Genomic DNA, 18,846 nt, shown 5'->3' with positions numbered 1-18,846 from the left:
GGGATCTGAACAGTAGATGGAAACTCCTTCTGCTCTCTAAGCCAGGCGGACTGAGAGGGACACATTGCTTCCTTCGTGGCGTGCCCTTGCTTTCAGCTGACTCCTCGCTGCAATTTGTTGTATTGGATTTCTTCCTTCGTGAAGCCAGAATAATTCAGAGGCCTCGGAGACGGTCTCTTGCCTATTGGGTTACTTCCCATGAGCACATCTTGGAACGTAAAGGGGAAAATGCCAATTACTTTTAAATGCTTTAGAATTGCAAAGCTCTAGCTATATTTCTGTGTCAGTAGAGAAAAGCCTGGCATTTGTAAGCCAGCCAGCCCCTTCGTGATTTAGGGGATGCAGCCCATTGAAAGCTAATTGAAACTGGGCTCCCAAACAGCTTTGTTTTAAAAATTAAAAAGCCCCAGTGATTTTTTTGGTTTTTTTCCCCCCAAAGCACCTTGGATCCATCCACTGAGGAGGCAGCTACCGCAGCCTGATATTGCCGCTGTGGTTGCAGAAGAGGGCAGGACCGAGGCTGTGGAAAGCCCAGCAAATGCAGGGCTGCTTGCGTGTTTGTGGGGCTTTTGTGAATGCATCCTTCTCTGCCAGAAGAGTCCAAGGGGGTGGGCTGGCTCTGGGACCTCGCACATCTTAGACGGCTGGACCCTGCCTCAGCTGAATTTGCACTCTCCCCTCTTCCCGGAGTCTGAAGGCAGATGGGGAGGCAGGTCAGTCCAGTACGTGTGATGGGCTCGGGAGCTGCCAGCCGTGGAGTGACCTTCAGCTCTTGGAGAGCCCCAGGCACATCCCACGATGCCCCCGATAGCTGCCTGCAACGCCGAGGCACGCCTCTTCCAAAGTGCTTCCTGCCATATTTTGTGAAAAAAATATTAAGAAATAACATTTCCGTTTTCCAGTGAGAAATTTAATTAGAAGGAATTAAAAGGTATCGTTTATTTAATAGTTTATAGTTTAATTTAATGTGATGAAAAAAGGATTAGCTCCCTCCCCCTCCTACCCAAATCCCAGCCGAAGACGATGGCAGCCTGGCCTCCAATTGCATCCAACAGCCACAGAAGGGAAACGCTTACCAAGAAGAAAAGGGAGAGAAATTCCACCCCAGATTTACGACTTGTGAAGCAGAGGTTGCATGGGTTAGCCTTATTTTATGTCGCGCTGGGTCTCACAGACTCGACTTTGTTGTGTGCCCGGGAATGGGCTGAAAACTGATTTTTTTGGCTGTTTTTGCAGGTCACTTGTGTGCTCAGGTGCTATTTTGGGCCACTGAGGTTCTCGGTTGTGTGTACGTGGCGGAGCGTGTGGTTCAGACATGCGGAGAGCATGCGCGCTTGTCCCTGCAAGGTGGGGTTTTTCCCTCCCAGGCGGTTTCCCCTTTTTGACTTTTTTTTTTTTGGCTAGCGACAGTGATTAGGAGCATCAGGCGGAAGTGAATGGGAGGGGTTTGGCCCCAGGGACATTGGCAACGTAGGGTTTCCCCCCTGCCACGCTCAAGTCAGTTGGGTGGCAAGTTCTGTTGCGCAGGAGGAACGCTCTGCCTGGTGGCCCCTGCTCCAGCCCTTCTCTATCATAGACTTTCCAAAGCAAACATCTGCTGTTCAGGGGAAGAACCCAGATGTGGCTTCTTCCTTCAGGATCGGTCAGGCTCGTGGCGCAGCCCCATGCAAGGGAGCTTTCTGCACCCTCCTGGCCCTGGTGGTTTTGCCCTGAAATGACCTCTGGGGAATCCTTGCACAGCTCGGGACTTCAGCAGAAGCAGGAAGACCTACGGCAATGGGTAACAGCACAGTTGTGCCGATTATCTTTGATTGTGCCGCTTATTTTGCTCAGAGGCAAGAGGTGGTGGGGATGGGAGCCCTGCTCTGAGGTGGCACACGGAACCCCCCTGCTGTCATCCTGGTTGTGCTTTGTTTCTGCACCGAGGCTAAGTTGATCACCAGAGCTGGGACCGGGATGGAGCTCACCTCCTCCATTAACTGGAGGTTTGGGAAGCAATGCGGCAGGATCTAAATGGGTCGGCCGGGAGGCACACGAGGCCAGAACAAATGACCCAGTGATCCTAGAAAGCCTCTAATCCTACCACAGCATCTACACCTGGTGGCAAATGCGCTCAAGGCATTCTCCCCAGGTGTTGCACCAGAGGCACCCAGGACACATGGGAAGAGGGGGCCCAGCCACTGCCTGGCCCGGTACTTCACCCAAAGTGCAGCACTGGGAAGTGGATCCTGGGACATGCAATGAAGTGCAGATGCCACCTTTGAAAATGCATCCAGGCCTGGAGGACAGGGACTACGCCTGCTGCAATATATTGCTCTCTGCCCTATGCTGGATAAGGCGGAGAAGGCAAAGGTGATGTGGAAACGCCATCTTCGGCCTTACAGGGAAAGCAGCGCCTGAACGCACCTACGGTGACAACCTTCTCCTTGAAGCCAGGGAGAAAATGGACATGTTCTGCAAATGAGTCGACTTCTCCAAGGAAAATGGATGTCTTTTTTTTTTTCCAGCTTTTGAAGAAGTGCAAATTTCTTTTAAAGAAAAATGTTGGTAGATTTTTTTTTTCCTTTTTCTCTTTTTACAACTTTTTTTTCCTGTATGTGAAAAGGCCAGGTGATTTCTGTCCTTTTCAGTACTGGAAGTACTTCCAGGTGTGCTGGCTCTGCAGAAGGACAGGGCAGGGCTGGCGTTAACTGCTGCCGGTCCCACACCCTGCAGGTGAGAGGCTTCCAGAGATGGCAGAGGATGTGGTCTCCCTGTGTGTGGGCCATCGCTTAGATAACTCCCTTCTACAAACCAGAGCAGCTACAACCCCATGGACTCGTGGTCACGTGCTGAGGTATGGTTGCTTTTCTGAGGGACGTGGAGGCACGCACGAGTGGGGTTAGGTGCTCGGCTGCTGGAGCAGGATGGGCCTGGGGACCTTGCTGAGCATCGCCTTCCTGCAGGATGTGCGGCTGGGGAGGCTCCCTGCTCTCTCCTTCCTCCCAAGAGGATGTTGTAGAGGCAACGACCGAAACAAGTCTGGCCCGGGGGGCCCATATGCCTATCTTTACTGCAAGGTCTGTTAAAGGTTAATAGCATAAATAATGCAGAGAAGGAGAAACTACTTTCTACACAGGAGAAACTACTTAAATATCTAAAATAACTGATACAACCCCAAAACTGAGACAAACAGAAGGAATTTCATTTTCCTGAGAAAAGCAGCAGATATAGTCCACGTGCCCAGGGTATACCAGGACCTGTCGTCTCTCCGTCTCCTGCTGAACCACATTTAGGGAGGTCTCGTGCTGCAGTGCTGTGGAAGGGAAGGGCCCTTGCTCTCCATCCGGTGTAACTGCTTTTGTTTGAAGGGCTAATTATGGATGTAAACTCCTCCCTCCCCAAAAGGCCAGAAGAGCCTGTTCCAGATGACCGGGATATAAACTGAAAGGACTTCCACTGATTTAATGGAAAAGGCATATTTTAACAGAGCTCTTTTTGTTTCAGAAGACTGACTTGGTCTAGAAGGAAATGGATGGGAAGTGGTACAGGCGAGCAGAGTGGAGGAGCTGCAGAGCATCTCTCAATTCCTGGGCTGGCAGCCTAGCCACAGGGACTGTTTTCTGGCTAACAGCTTTACGTTGGATTGGTTGGTGGCAAGAGGTGCTTAATTTCTTCTGTGCTTTCAGGTTTCTCTGCTTTTTGGAACAGCATCTGCTGATGCTGGAGACCAAGTGTCGGTTGTGCTTGGGAGGAGCTGGGGATACACGGCGTATTGCAGAGCTGTCTGGGAAGGAGAAGCTGTTTGGATAAGAAGCAGTTGCTCCGAGCAAGAGGTTCCAAGCTGGTCTGGCTTTAACCTCAAGAGGGAGAAAGGAAGTCTTTCTGTCCAATTCAAATAATCTCGGCGGTACTTCCAGTGCACGTTACAAAGCTGGAAACTGGAGTCAACCTGAGGTAGGTCCTGGGTCAGCATCAGTGCATGGAGAGTAGGAACGCACAGGTGAGAACCAGAAGTGGCACTGATGAATTGTGAATGAGCAGCACAGAGATGCTAGGCTTTGTCTCATTGCATCCTCTTAAAGGCAGACAAGCAGCCTTTAACCATTTGCATGATGCTTTTTCTTTTTTTTCCGCTGGAGAGACGGCAGCGGGAAGAGAAGGAGCCCAAGATGCTCCTCTCCACAATACCCGAGTTCCTCTGTCGACTATCACAGACGTCTGTGCTGCAGTCCTCGTCGTAAGGATAGATGGGAAATAAATGGCAGTGCTGTTTTCATAGTTCTCAGCTACTATGATGTCTGAGGATGTGGAGAACAAAGAATGACTCCTTCGACATCTCAAAGTGTCTTGTGAGCCTGATGGCTGGACATCAGGAAAATGGCATTAGAGTCAAGTATGTTTGAAACAGTATCAACAAAGCACTCAAATGGTTAAATGCACGTATAAAAATGTACATAAATTGTATCATGGGGAGAAAGGTGAAAGTAAACAGACTGTCAACAAATAGTGAATATACTATTTGAATATACTATTTGAATATACTATTTGAATATTCACTATAGTGAATATACATGATGAACTCCTTTCTCCTGGCCTTCACTTGCACAGGTATTAAAGTCTGTAGATTTGGGAAACTGGAACAAAATGCCTGTAAAAGTAAGTGTTTCAACATATATGTTAACCTGAGAATAATCGCTATGATCGTGTGTTTTGACTTTGTGTCAACACTGAGGGAGATAGCTAAAGACATCCTCGCTCCACTGGTGCTTGTGTCTAGGAAGTCCCAGGAGGTAGTGGGAAATGATCGCTTCAGAAAAAACGTAAAGCTAGGCAAGAGTGAGCTTGGTGAGCTCTCACCTGGCATATCGCACTCCAGCCTCTACTGGAGCAAGCCGAGACCTCATTTCTTTTCGTGCTGATTTTATAGCCATGTTGGTTCATAGAATCATAGAATCGTTTAGGTTGGAAAAGACCTTTAAGATCATCAAGTCCAACCCTTCACCTAGCACTGCCAAGTCCACCACTAAACCCTGTCCCTAAGCACCACATCTACACGGCTTTTAAATACCTCCAGGGATGGGGACTCAACCACTTCCCTGGGCAGCCTGTTCCAGTGCTTGACAACCCTTTCAGTGAAGAGATTTTTCCTAATATCCAGTCTAAACCTCCCCTGGCACAACTTGAGGCCATTTCCTCTCGTCCTATCACTTGTTACCTGGGAGAAGAGACCGACCCCCACCTCTCTACAGCCTCCTTTCAGGCAGTTGTAGAGAGCGATGAGGTCTCCCCTCAGCCTCCTTTTCTCCAGGCTGAACAACCCCAGGTCCCTCAGCCGCTCCCCATCAGCCTTGTGCTCCAGACCCTTCCCCAGCTCTGTTGCCCTTCTCTGGACACGCTCCAGCCCCTCAATGTCTCTCTTGGAGTGGGGGGCCCAAAACTGAACACAGCATTCGAGGTGCGGCCTCACCAGTGCCGAGTACAGGGGGACGATCACTTCCCTAGTCCTGCTGGCCACACTATTGCTGATACAAGCCAGGATGCCATTGGCTTTCTTGGCCGCCTGGGCACACTGCTGGCTCATATTCAGGCAGCTGTCAACCAACACCCCCAGGTCCTTCTCTGCCAGGCAGCTTCCCAGCCACTCTTCCCCAAGCCTGTAGCGTTGCATGGGGTTGCTGTGGCCCAAGTGCAGGACCTTGCACTGAGCCTTGTTGAACCTCATACAATTGGCCCCAGCCCATCGATCCAGCCTGTCCAGGTCCCTCTGCAGAGCCTTCCTACCCTCAAGAGATCAACACTCCCACACAACTTGGTGTTGGACCAAACTTACTGAGGGTGCACTCGATCCCCTCGTCCAGATCATTGATAAAGATGTTAAACAGAACTGGCCCCAGCACAGAGCCCTGGGGAACACCGCTTGTGACCGGCCGCCAACTGGAGTAAACTCCATTCACCACCACTCTTTGGGCCCGGCCGTCCAGCCGGTTCTTTACCCAGCAAAGTGTGCGCCTGTCCAAGCCGTGAGCAGCCAGTTTCTCCAGGAGAATGCTGTGGGAAACTCTGTCAAAGGCTTTACTGAAGTCTAGGCAGACAACACCCACAGCCTTCCCCTCATCCACTAGGCGGGTCACCTTGTCGTAGAAGGAGATCAGGTTGGTCAAGCAGGACCTGCCTTTCATAAACCTGTGCTGATGGGGCCTGATCACCTGGCTGTCCTGTACGTGCTGCGTGATGGCACTCAAGATGATCTGCTCCATAACCTTCCCTGGCACGGAGGTCAGGCTGACAGGCCTGTAGTTCCCTGGATTCTCCTTCCGGCCCTTCTTGTAGATGGACACATTTGCTAACCTCCAGTCAACTGGGACCTCCCCGGTCAGCCAGGACTGCTGATAGATGATGGAAAGTGGCTTGGTGAGCACCTCCGCCAGCTCCCTCAGTACCCCTGGGTGGGTCCCATCCGGCCCCATAGACTTGTGTGTGTCTAAGGGGTGTAGCAGGTCGCTCACCATTTCCCCTTGGATTATGGGGGCTTCATTCTGCTCCCCGTCCCTGTCTTCCATCTCAGGGGCTGGGTACCCGGAGAACAACTGGTCTGGCTATTAAAGACTGAGGCAAAGGCAGCATTAAGTACCTCATACTGTTCCTCATCCTTTGTTGCTATGTTTCCCCCCCACATCCACTGAAGGATGGAGATTCTCCTTAGCCCTCCTTTTGTTGCTAATGTATTTATAGAAACATTTTTTATTGTCTTCTACAGCAGTAGCCAGGTTAAGTTCTAGTTGGGCTTTGGCCCTTCTAATTTTCTCCCTGCATAACCTCACGACATCCTTGTAGTCCTCCTGAGTTGTCTGCCCCTTCTTCCAAAGTTCACAAACTCTCTTTTTTTCCCTGAGTTCCAGCCAAAGCTCTCTGTTCGGCCAGGCTGGTCTTCTTCCCCGCTGGCTTGTCTTTCAGCACATGGAGACGGCCTGTTCTTGTGCCTTTAAGATCTCCTTGAAGAATGCCCAGCCTTCCTGGACTCCTTTGCCCTTCAGGACTGCCTCCCAAGGGACTCTGTCAACCAAGCTTCTAAACAGGCCAAAGTCTGCCCTCTGGAAGTCCAAGGTTCTGCTGACCTCCCTCCTAACCTCTTTGAGAATCAAGAACTCTGTCATTGCATCATCATGGCCACCCATGACCCCATCATCACCAATTCACTGCCTAGTGCAACATGTACATCTGCGCTGCCAGATCTCTTTTGGGTTGTCGTAACTGCAGGCTCACACCTGGCTCTTTGTGCATTGTCTCTCCAGAGATTTGGGAGAAGGAGAGATAGGACAAGAGAGGAAAAAATTGCTCCCTTTTACGTATCAGTTAATCTGGAATTCTTTTGCAACTGATGTGGAGCTCATCTGTCTTTCAAGATCATTCTTGCTGTGTTACGTTTAGCTGTAAAACCCAACTGTGCTTGGATTTTCCTCTGCAGTTCTTGCAGGAGGGATTTTCTTCCTGTCCCCTGTTTAGCATCCTTTCCAGATTTCACTCCGTTGCGCTCACCTCTTGCAGGCCAGGCTCTTCACTGAGAGTTACACTTGGAGGCGGGGAGGAGGACTGCAAGGAGAGATAGATGTTATTTAGGTTGGACAAAGATGCATAGCCCTTCCTGGGGCGTGCAGCTTTATATAGCAGGAAGGTTTATTTGTTCTAGTTACACTAAGAATTTTATTCATGCTTCTTGCTGCTCCTGGCAGGGCGAGAGCTGAATAAAAGTACCTCTCTGTCCCTTCAGCAAACAGGCATGGGTCCAAACAAAAATGTCCTGACAGGAGAGCAACGGGATAGCTCTTTTGGAGGATGCACCAAGACCTTGATTTAAAGTGATCCTGAGCAGCCTGGATGCTGGGAAGCCACTGAACAGAGAAGAGCCAGAGGAGATTTTCCAATAGTGACAGGTTTTCACTGTGACGAAGCTGTGGCTGTCACCATGCATGGGTGGAGTGGGACAAGGCAGAGGAGAGCAAGAAATGCCCCCTCGATGGCCTCAGCATCCCTGATGGGGTTCCCGGTGGCTGCAGGGGCAGCTCAGCTGAGGAGCACCTCGTGCCAGAGACCAGCCCTGGAGCCAGGAGGAATTCATGGGCCGCCCAACGTGCGCGGTTCGTAGGTAGCCCTCTGCCGATCAGGTAGCCTGGGAGGAAGGAAAGGTGTTCTTCTCCAGTTTTAGTGCTCCCTGGCGCTCAGCTTTCCATTCCTCTCCACAGAAGTGTCAAGAAAGGGCTGGTTTTATGTTTAACTCCGTTAGACGGAAGGCTGTAAACTCATAGCCCACGTTAATAGGATACTTGTCTTTCGGAGCCAAAATGGAGGGTGAGAGACCAGGGTCTCTCGCAGCTAAATACTGTTCTATTGTGCTGCATTTTATATCTGCTGGTAGGAGCGACCAAAAGCTGTGTGGGAATGCGCGTTAAATGTGTTATTTCGTTAAAATGTCACTTTCTCAAGTATCATGTGCTGTATTTGCACGGGGCTTGCGGGCTCTCAGTATGCGACTGTGGAGAGCAACTGGAGCATAGGACCACCCGAAGGCATCCAGCTGCTTCCAATGCAGTGCCGCGGAGGGGGGGACAGCCCGCGGTGGAAGGCGCGTGCAAACTTCCATTGCTGGTCTCAGCATTTGTGTCTGCTGCCACCCGGGCTGGCTCTGCTGGTGGCTGGGCTTTGTGGGAAAGCCACTGTGTGATGCAGGAGAGAGGATGTCTCCCCGGTGGGAGAAAAGCGTGCTTGGAGAGGGAAGGAGCCCCTCCAGAAGGGGTAAAGTCCTTCCCAGGTTCATGTAGACGGGATGGCTTGATGGCCGTGCAGGGCTGAGTCCCAGTCACCTGCTGGTGCTTGCGCAGAAAAGGAGTCCGGGAGCTGGAGGCTGTGTTGCACTGTTAAATGCAACAACATTTTTGGAAAGTGTTGGGTTATTAAGTGCAGATTTCTGTGCCCAATTAAGGCTGAAATATGCTGAGAAGGGAGAGGGGTTTGTGTCAGGTATCTAATGCCCACTGTCATGGTTTAAGCCCAGTCAGCTTAGTTAAGCCCCACGCAGCCGCTCACTCACTCCCCCCCGGTGGGATGGCGGAGAGAATCGGAAGAGTAAAAGTGAGAACACTCGTGGGTTGAGATAAAGACAGTTTAATAGGGAAAGCAAAAGCTGCGCAAGCAAAGCAAAGCAAGGAATTCCTTCACCCCTTCCCATGGGCAGGCAGGTGTTCAGCCATCCCCAGGACAGCAGGGCTCCATCACACATAACGGTGACTTGGGAAGGCAAACGCCATCACTCCGAACATCCCCCCTTCCTTCTTCTTCCCCAGCTTTACATGCTGAGCATGACGCCATATGGTATGGAATAGCCCTTTGGGCAGTTGGGGTCAGCTGTCCCGGCTGTGTCCCCTCCCAGCTCCTTGTGCCCCCCAGCCCACTCGCTGGTGGGGTGGGGTGAGGAGCAGAAAAGGCCTTGACTCTGTGTGAGCACTGCTCAGCAGGAATGAAAACATCCCCGCATTATCAACACTGTTTCCCGCACACATCCAAACCAGAGCCCCATCCGAGCTACTGTGAAGAAAACTAACTCTATCCCAGCCCAAACCAGCACACCCACCGGAGTTCACTTCCAGCTCACTCCCAGGGCCTGCCCAGAAAATTTTTCCTTAATTATTTTGTGCAAGGGCAAAGTGCCCTTTCTCATGTCAAAGATGTAATTTGCTTTCCTGCCACCCCTTTGCCTCTGCTCCTGTGGGCCCCCACATCTCCATATACTCAGAGTACTTGCTCTGAGTGTCTCCTGGAGCTTGGCTCTCTTTTTACAGCCTTGCACTCATTGTCAAGGCTGTAGACACACTTGCTTGAGAAAGCTACAAGGTCAAGCAGGTCAACCACTGATGCATCCGCTTGCTGATGGTCCTGTTGCTTGTTCTGAAGTCCCCGGGTGGTAAAGACCACTAGAGGACTGTGATACTGCTAAAGTTGTTTAAGAAATTGTCCTCCTTTGAGCTGTATCTTCTCTAAAGCATTGGGAGATGGAAATGGAGCGTCCCAAAAGTGTTCCCAGGCTCAAAATCAGGGATTAATTGACACGTACATTTATATGTGATTGGCTCTGACTCCTTTGGGGGTGGTTGCCTTAGAGGTCTGGAGGCTTTTTTTTTTGCTGTAACAGGAAACAAGGTGTTGGGTACGGTGCTAGGCTTTATCTGGCCAAGAAGATCAACATCTCTACAGACATCTAAAAGCAGGCAGCCAACTCTCAGGCTTTGGAAGAGCAGCTTATTACTGAACTCATGAGGAGGGAATCCTGGAGTGGGCCTAAGCCATCCTTCGAAAAGTGCAGAAGAGGCCGTTCAATGGACACTGCCTTGCTTGGCAGAAAAGGCATCCAAAACAGCAGGGTCGCCTGAAAGGGGGGTGGTGATACATCTGCTGTTGAGTCAAAGGACTGTGTCAACGCACCTTCTAGAAGAGTGGCTAAGCTGCCTCCTGTTTGCTGAGAGCAGCTTTCGTGGGGGACGAGGAACCTTATGCATCTTGTAAGCTTGCTGCAGGACAGCTGGCTGCCCCAGCGAGCGTTCGGTTTGGAGGAAGGATAGTCTGACAGGTTGACCTGGAGGAGCTTTGCAAGTAGGTCTTTGCCGTGCCCCAGCCTTACTTTGTGATCCATGAATGTTCCTGCCTCGCAGTTCTTCTGATCCAATGGTGGTACCAGGAATCTCTTTCTGCCATACTCTTTTCTCCTGCCTTCTGGCAGCCGCAGGTTGGACATCTGAGTTTCCAAGCCAGACCTCAAAGACAGACTTGTGCCACCAGAAATTAATCTGTAGGGGTGATGAGTGGGACAGCTCTCCAGGGCAGCCCTTGCAGGGCAGGAGGAGCAAAATGTTGTTGGAGGCAGCTAGACCCCTGCTTTGGGGTGGGGACTGTTCTGTTTGCCATGTCTGGGGCCCTGGGGGTGGCTTGGGACCAGCATGCTGTGGTAACAGGAACGAAGACAGATTCAAATAAGACAAGTGATATGTTACCTTTAACACCGGGGAAAGCAGAAAAGGTTCGGTGAAGCTGAGACAACATTTCTGGAGCAACGTAAGGTTTTTTTAAACAATTTCCTGATTACTTTGCCTGCTTGATCTTACAGCCCGAGTATTGCCCTGGTGTTATTTTTTTGCATTTCATTTCCTAAGACGTCCTGAAGAGCAGGGAGTGAAAAATAAAATAAAAACCTGGCATGTATTTTACAAGCTGCGCTGGCTTCTCCCACAGACCCCGTCAACCCTTTGAACCACAGCTGCTCCGATAGCTGAGGTCACTGGAAAGGCTCCTACTGACTTCAGGGGGCTTTGAACCCAGCCCGTAAGTAGTGATGCAGTTGCAAGGGTGACCCAAAGGCCGTTTTGGTGGAAAAGCTCCCACTGGCTCCAGGAGAGGCTGGGTCACAGCCTGGCCGTGGGCTCTGGTGATGGAGGAGCCACCTTCATAACGCCGTCGCTGCTGGCTGCACCGCAAGCTAGCGGAGCTGCATCAGCTATGTGCCACCCACTGCCTGACAGCAAGGGAAGGAGAGGCACCTTGTCTTCAAGTCTTTGGGGTGGATCAGGGTTTTCAGCCCATGGCTGGGCTCCAGTCGTCTTCCTAGAGTGTTTGTGGCAGCTCCCGATCATCAGTTTTTTCCTCTGAGCTCCACAACAAGAAGTGTGGTTAGAAATTTTTTTGAATGGGGAAAGTTTCTTGCCTCAGGCCAAGCGCAGAAATGTGGAATGGATTTGGATCAAACTTTTTTTTTTCTTTTGGAATTTTATTTAAAGAAAAAAAAAATAGTGCCTTGGGCAAGAACTGAAGCATGGAAAATTTTATCCCAAAAGGTGGATGCTTTGTGAAATTATGAGCGTGTGAAAACAGGTGGTTAAACTGAAATGGTTTTACAGATTTAAGTACAGAGGGTGCTACCAAAAACCTGTTATAAATCCTGGAGTGAACTCTTCTTGAAAGGCAGAGGGAGAAGAACAGGCCATCAGCAAGTAACCTGAACCACTACCAAACCCACAGGCGGCTCCAGAACCGGTAAAGAAGCCAAGCAAAATGAGAAGAGGCTTTCTGAAAGGTCAGCAAGGGAGCCAAGTCCAGGCCTGGGCTTCGGTATTTAAACTCAGTCTCAAAAACTACACCCTAGTGACTGGTGTCTGGCTGGGACAAATTTTACTTGCAGCACCTGATCCAAAACCTGCTCGAGTCAATGGCAAGCAAACTTCTCCGAGTGTTGGATCACGGTCTTTAACGTGCAGCCAGGAGGAAAAACATGTAAGGACTGTGCTGCAGCACGTTGCACGGTGGAGGAAGGGCTGGTGCTACGCAAGAGCCAAAACCCCCCTGCCCTTTGCCGTGAAAACCAGTGGGCGTACTGCTGAAATGAGTCCTGGTGGAAATAGAGTCCTGGGGAGAAGAAAGTCACGGTGAGTTGGAGGTCTGCAGCTGTGAAAGATCAGGAGGGAAGGCTTTACAGCCGTTATTAGTGTCATTACAGCTAAAGGGGCTAATTACATCAAGGCTTTGCTGTGCAAGGTGCTGTATAAACACATGACAGGAGAAGGACCCTGCCCTGCGCCGCTCTTGGTTGGCGGCACAGAAAAGGGGTAGCAGTGCTTTTCAGCTGCCTGGATGGTTTCCAATGAGCACGTGTGGCTGTCATTGCCCTCTTTGTGATGGACTGTGTTCCTGCTGGAGCCTGGGGCCTCGGAAACACATCTTCTCTGTGGATTAAGTTAAACTAAGTAAGAAAATACATTTGCTTGTTCAATTAGTGGAATGATCTGTGAGTGAAAGTCCCTTTTCTGTGGATGAACATGCCTACACGTGTGCGTATACGCTGTAAAGGATGCTTGACTCCATTTTCTATACTTGGGGACTGAATATTGTCTTCACATGCCCAGATTGTTTTCCTATGCACTGATGAGAGAAAAAAATTGTATTTTTGCCCTATTGTCTTATCCCTTCTTCAGATGTCCTCGCAGAAATGTAGGAGGACCTCCTCAATGTGCCTTGGGGAGCCCAGCTCATCCCAACAGTTAGCCTCAGAGACCCGCCAAGAAAACACGCACTGGGAAGCGTCCACCTTCGTGCAGACCTGATGTAGCTCAGCAAGGGCCTGCCAGGGAATGAGATGCTGCTCCCAGTCCCCCGACTCCCTCGGGTTCAGCCTTGTCCCACCGAGGTCCTCCCAGAGGACCACTGAGGACAGCAGTGGGGGGCAGTGGTGCTCCAGCTCGACGCCTCACTCCCAGCTTCGTTATTAATGCACGCTGGTGTACTGCTTTTAGGCTCCCCATGTCACTAGGAGCTGATTTCTGTCGTGTGACTAAAATGTAAGTGTGATTATGAAGTGTTATGATATACAGTCTGCAGAGTTTTACAGCTGTGTCTTAAAGGGCTCATAACAAGAAAAAAAAAAGGGGGCTTAAACTAGAGGCCAGGAGTATAGTCAAATTAAGGAGTACAATGGCAATGCTAATTAAAACCCCTCGGAGAGAAGAGGGGGAAGGAAATGACCTAACTCCCAGTGCTGTCACAGGATGGTTATCGCCCAGGGACAAAACAAGGGAGAGGCAAACCAGAGGCTGGAGAGACTAGCTTGAGCGACGGGAGATAAAGCCTTAACTTCTCCTCTCTCCCCTGCCGCAGAGCAGGTGGGTATCCTTGCCTTGGCAGGAGAGCCAGGAGGGGCATACCAGCCATGGAGAATTTGCCTGTTGCCTGAACACTTTGATGCATGGAAGCCATTAAAGAAGACCTCAACCAAGGCGAAGAGTTGCAGCCTGCAGCACTTTGTCCTAAGCATTTCCATTATTTCTTTTCACATTAGACAATAAATCTTTTAGCCATCCACAGAGGAAGTTGGTTAAAAGTGTTTCTCTGTAGTTCTTACCTCGTGAGAGCATGGGTGCAGGCCCTGTGCTCTCCGCCTTGGTAAAGAAGTGCGTGCTGGCATCTTCCTGGAAAGTCCAGTGACCAAGAGATGGTGGGCCCCATGACAGCCTGCAAGGGCTTCCTCCGGGTCCTGGGTGTAGGTAGGGTGACCAAGTGTCTGGGCTGTAAAGTACAGTTTGCATGGCTGAGTAGCAGTGGAAAGAGGGTTTGAGATTTAGGGGTTCTTTTGGACCCCTCACAGTCAAACCATGAAAAAATTAATAAATGAGCATGGCACTCTTCAGAACAAAAGCTGGAACTTTGTCTTTACTAGCAAGAAAGAAGTTGTAAGGTTGCCATTTTCCTGCCGAAGCAAATTGTTTTCCTATGCACTCAGGAGAGAAAAAAAAAATCTGTTTTTGCCCTATTGTCTTACTGTTTCTTCACATGTCCTTGACTGAAAGGCAGGACCCCACCACCGTGCTTTAACCCCTCACAGCTTTGTCTTGAGTCCCTGTGAAGCAGGATGGGTCTTGAGGTTTCTCCACCAGCCTCTCCAAGAGGGCCTTGTTCTGCCACCTGGTTTTGACTCAGAGTAGCATCTCTTATTCCAAGCCCAGACGGACATAGCACAGCAACCGTTGGGCAAGTAACTGTCCAACCACTTGGGATTTCTCTTTGTGCGTCCAAGCCTGGCAAAAAAACTTCCCAGAAAGTGTGAGCCTGGAGTATTCCTCTGAGGTCAGCGTGAAACCTGCTGCAGGGGGATGGGATGCTCCGTTTCAGCCTTGGACCTCACATCCCTCAGGAGAGCTCCAGGCCATTTATTCATGCCTTGGCTCCAAGCTTGGCTTTTGCCTTCAAACCAATCCAACTGGAAGGTGTTTAGGAAGTGCTAGCCTTGCTGTTTCACGTTTCATCTGTTCAACACAGTATCTTCCATTCTCTTTGAGTTTTAGGAGTTTAATTAGGTGAGCCAATACTTTCTGACCATAGCCATAACTTCAGCATTAGCTGGGATGAAGGTGCAGCCTTTTGTGATGACTTCAAGTTCACCATCCAGGTTTTCTTAGAGGTAAGTAGGAGTGGATGAGACTTTTTTACATGACACCACTCAGCTGGGCTGCTGGACTACACAGCTTGATCCAAGTCTGTCCAAAATCCAGATAAATTTAGATCAGACATTAAGCCCTGCCAACGACTTGCAGATCAAAGCAATAAGAGCACTGGCATGGGAACACAATAACATTCACTACGTTGGCTTCCTCTCCAGTTCTGCAACAGATCTCTGTCAGTCTGGGGCAGGCCATCTCCCTTCCATTGCTTTGATTTAAATGGGTAGCAACTCGCAACACCATCTTTGTGCATTTTTTTCAACAGTGGAGCTAGGGCTTGCAATAGTGCTGATAGGGATCAATAGTAATGATAGCGAAGAATTAGTAGGGGCTAATAATGACTATTTCTCCATCTGTTGGAGTCTTGCTTTCTTATATGATCAGGTACAACTGTCTTTCTCCTCCTGTGTTATTGGCCTACAGCACTTTCTGCGTATTTCATAAGTGTATTTGGCAGCGTGAAATGCCACGCCACATTTTGTGGCATTGAAAGCCTCACTTTCTCAGAGTTAAAGAATTGTCCTTACAGACTCATTTGTGGTACTGCTAATGCACTATCTCAAGTGAACAGTGAAAATATCCTGTCACCACAATGAGTAAGTAACCATGATAGATCTTTATACCTTGCAAAGTTGATCCACCATACTCTGCATATGGGAAAGCTAATTTATCTCTATTTTATTTTTTTTCCTATGTCTAAAATGACTCAAACCCTTTCCTCTGTGTTCTGGAAGGATGTAATTTTCAAGGTGGAGAAACCTCACAGCAGCAGGAGCTGAGTAAGTTCACAGAGAGCTGATCACACTTACTTGCAAGAACCCATGCTACATTTACTTCTCCTGGTTTAACGGGGGAGAGGAAAAGGAAGGAAGAGGGTATTTCTGACAAAGGATCTGGCAGCACAGCATGTAAGGTAGGGCTCATTTGAAGGCAGCGCCCAATCAGCCCAAGGCAATTAGCACCAAAGATGCAGCAGAATGTAGCTGATCTTGAAGACACTGTCTTCTCTTAAGCTGAAGGACTATCTTGTTTTAGGACAACTGTTACCATCAGAAACTTCCAGCCATGTGGGCTTTTCTTCAAGGACCATGCACAAACCCGGACTATGTTTCCAGCCGTACAGCTGGCCACTCTTCTGGAGCCCAGAGTCTGGGAAGGACAATCGGTTCTTCCCTTGTTTAACCTGAGCCTACTTGCACGCCACTTGTCACTGTGCCACATCCTAATGCATCTCCTTTGCTGCGGCACTGGGATCTGGGTGCCCAGTAGCAGCCCTTGTTTCAAGCCTCCTAGAAGAAAACCAAGCGCAAAACTGCGCTTGAATGTCGGAGAGGGTCACACTTGTTCTGTGCTAGAAATCCCTCGCTGGCAAGGGGCCACTTTGCAGTGTCCAATTCCTTGAATTACCTAGAGGAAAAGCTGCTTTAACCTTCTTTTGGCTTTCTTAGAAGCTGGGCCCTTTTGCTCAGGTGAGGAAAGGTGCTCTCCTCTCCAAGGTGACCTGGTGCAACTCCTCACACCAGCGCCCAGTGGATGTAAGGCAGAGAAAGGCTTTCCAAGCGGGACATCGCAGTGCTGGTACATCACAGAGTCTTTTCACTGGGGTGCTGGGGTATGTCTGCTCTTCCACGATGATGAGGCATAGGGCAAAATCTGAGCAGGACGAGCTAAGTGCTGTAGCTTAAGTTATCAGGGGAGAAAAAGCTGATTTGCAGGCTCCAGCAGCAGGGAGCTAACAGCTTTTCCATCACCTTGTGTTAGAAGTCAAAGCTGCTGAAGATCTGGCCACGACCAGAACCACAAGCAGAACCCAAGCAAAGTCTCCAGACAGAGACAGACTTGTGCCAAATGGGGAGCAGCCTGTGGTCTGCAGAGAAGAGACAGGCAGGGCCAAGGACCCAGAGCACGCCTGTCCCCGTAGTCTGTGTTCAGTCACCCAGGGGGACATGGACTCTTTCTTGGCAGAGGAACGGAATGCTGCTAACTGCTAACTCCCCAAGGTCAGGATGAAGTTAGAAGGTGAAAGAATAGGTGCAAGCCCCAGAAATGAGGAGTTTAAGGGTGACAAAGTGCCCATGGGCTGAAGTTTCCAGCTGCCTTTGTCGCTTCCTAGGGGAAAGAAATAAACACTCAAGCCTGACCAAAGCCCCTTCTGGAGGATACATTTCCTGGGAACTCTCACTTTGATGGCTGTGAAATCCATAAAGTTTTTCTTCTTATATGTGGGAAACTACAGTCCTTGGTTAAATAAATGACGGTAAAAATAACTCACAAATGCAACACCAACATGGGCACATAAATCAACGCCTGAAGTGCCTGCTAAGATAAGGTGCCTCCTTTTGCAGGGCGTGTCTGTGAAGGAGTCATCCTGCAAACGAAATCCAGTCGGGAGGGAGGAGGCGAAGTCCCGTCAAGATATGACTCACAAATCCATCAGCAATTTCATTTCAGAAGAGATACAAGGATTTGACGTGGCTGTCAGCAGCATTCTTCAGGTCGCACTGCTGCATAAAAGAGAGTGTTAGAACCTGGGACTTAAACTAAACAGATTTCCTATAGGAAACACACACAAAATTACATTGCTTCTAAAGTTACTTTTATAGACATTTTCCCTGAGAAATATTTCTCCCTGGAAAAATAAATTCACAGGATGTAATTAAAACAGTTATATGTGTACACTGGAATGGCCCCCTTTAAGTGCTTCACCAAATGCACCACTAAATAAAGGAATGAAAGCCAGCTTTGTTTAAATCTATTAATAACAATATGTATTAATTATAAAATGAGACATTGTTCTGTTAGTTTATGGTTATGAAAATAGCCTTTAATAAGGCTGAGACTGGAGAACTCAGCTTTTCAGTTGTCTGTGCTGTTAAAAGGGCTTTGAAAATCCACCATAATCTACTTCTTTTACTTGTCAAACCCTGACCCGATAAAGGCAATGGGTATCAGATTCCATACCCTATGGATTCTGGTAATAACCAGGTGCTGATGACTGTATTTTTTCTGCTTTTCTTGCCATTTTCTTTGTTTTTAGCTTTTGTTTAAACAAAAAGAGGCAACTGCATTGTATTAGAGTTTAACTTTCACGCTTTGGGGAACAAAGCCTTAAGAGCTTTGTATTGATCCATCTCTCATTGCGCGGGGTGCGCTGGTGCTCCCAAATCTGCTCAGATAATTAGGGATAGTAATTACCTCCGCCCCCCCACCCACACACCCCAGGCCCCGCTGCCCCAGTCCAGCAACGTGTGGCAAATCTACTCACCCAGCTTTGCAAAGCGCCTAGGATGCAACACCCCTTTTCTGCCTGGAAAAGCATCCTCAAGGGTGCAGAGATGTTGCAGCCTGATGCCAAGCGGGGGGTAGCTTTTTCCTCGTGTGTTTTCCTGCTTTTGGAGAAGCTTTGTGAAACATCGGGAAGGGAAGGCAGCCTGCTTCATCAGTATTTATAGCCCAGCTAAAATATTCTTGAGAGGCTATTCTGTCTTTCCTTCCCACTTCTCACACCAGAAGGACTGTGTAATGTGATACTCCTGACCTGAGGAAGGGATGCTGGTGGCGTTAAAGCAGGCTGAGATAGCCTGATGTGCTAGAGATGCTGCTCGTGTTGTGGCGTCTGGCGATGTTGCTGCTGTAGCCCTTGCAGCTTCGGTGCGGCGGGGCAGAGGGTCATCGCTCTGTCGTTTCAGGGAGTGATTTGGAGGGCCCAGGGGAAGTGTTTGCCGGGCTCTTGCACGAGGGAATCGGTGCAGCGGCAAAGAAACGTCCCTGCCTGCCCCTCTTCTCTGCATGCTCCTTACGTAGGCCCTCTCTCACATTATAATTTATTATCACC

General features: G+C 49.4%; 1 long non-coding RNA gene across 2 annotated transcripts; it reads left to right on the top strand.

Annotated features, from left to right (window-relative positions):
* Positions 1–3,693: 3,693 nt before the first annotated feature.
* Positions 3,694–18,839, top strand: LOC142414672 (uncharacterized). Of its 2 annotated transcripts, none has more exons than XR_012777148.1 (3): positions 3,694–3,936; positions 12,993–15,924; positions 17,357–18,839. It is a non-coding gene; the product is annotated as an uncharacterized LOC142414672 (long non-coding RNA). The 2 variants fall into 2 exon arrangements; XR_012777149.1 differs by lacking the exon at positions 17,357–18,839 and having other exon boundaries at positions 12,993–13,355; positions 13,672–16,700.
* The last annotated feature ends 7 nt before the right edge of the window (positions 18,840–18,846 follow it).

The sequence above is a fragment of the Mycteria americana genome, chromosome 9 (genome assembly GCF_035582795.1).
Source record: "Mycteria americana isolate JAX WOST 10 ecotype Jacksonville Zoo and Gardens chromosome 9, USCA_MyAme_1.0, whole genome shotgun sequence".
NCBI classification, from domain to species: domain Eukaryota; kingdom Metazoa; phylum Chordata; class Aves; order Ciconiiformes; family Ciconiidae; genus Mycteria; species Mycteria americana.
This window is presented reverse-complemented; position numbering and strand designations above follow the sequence as displayed.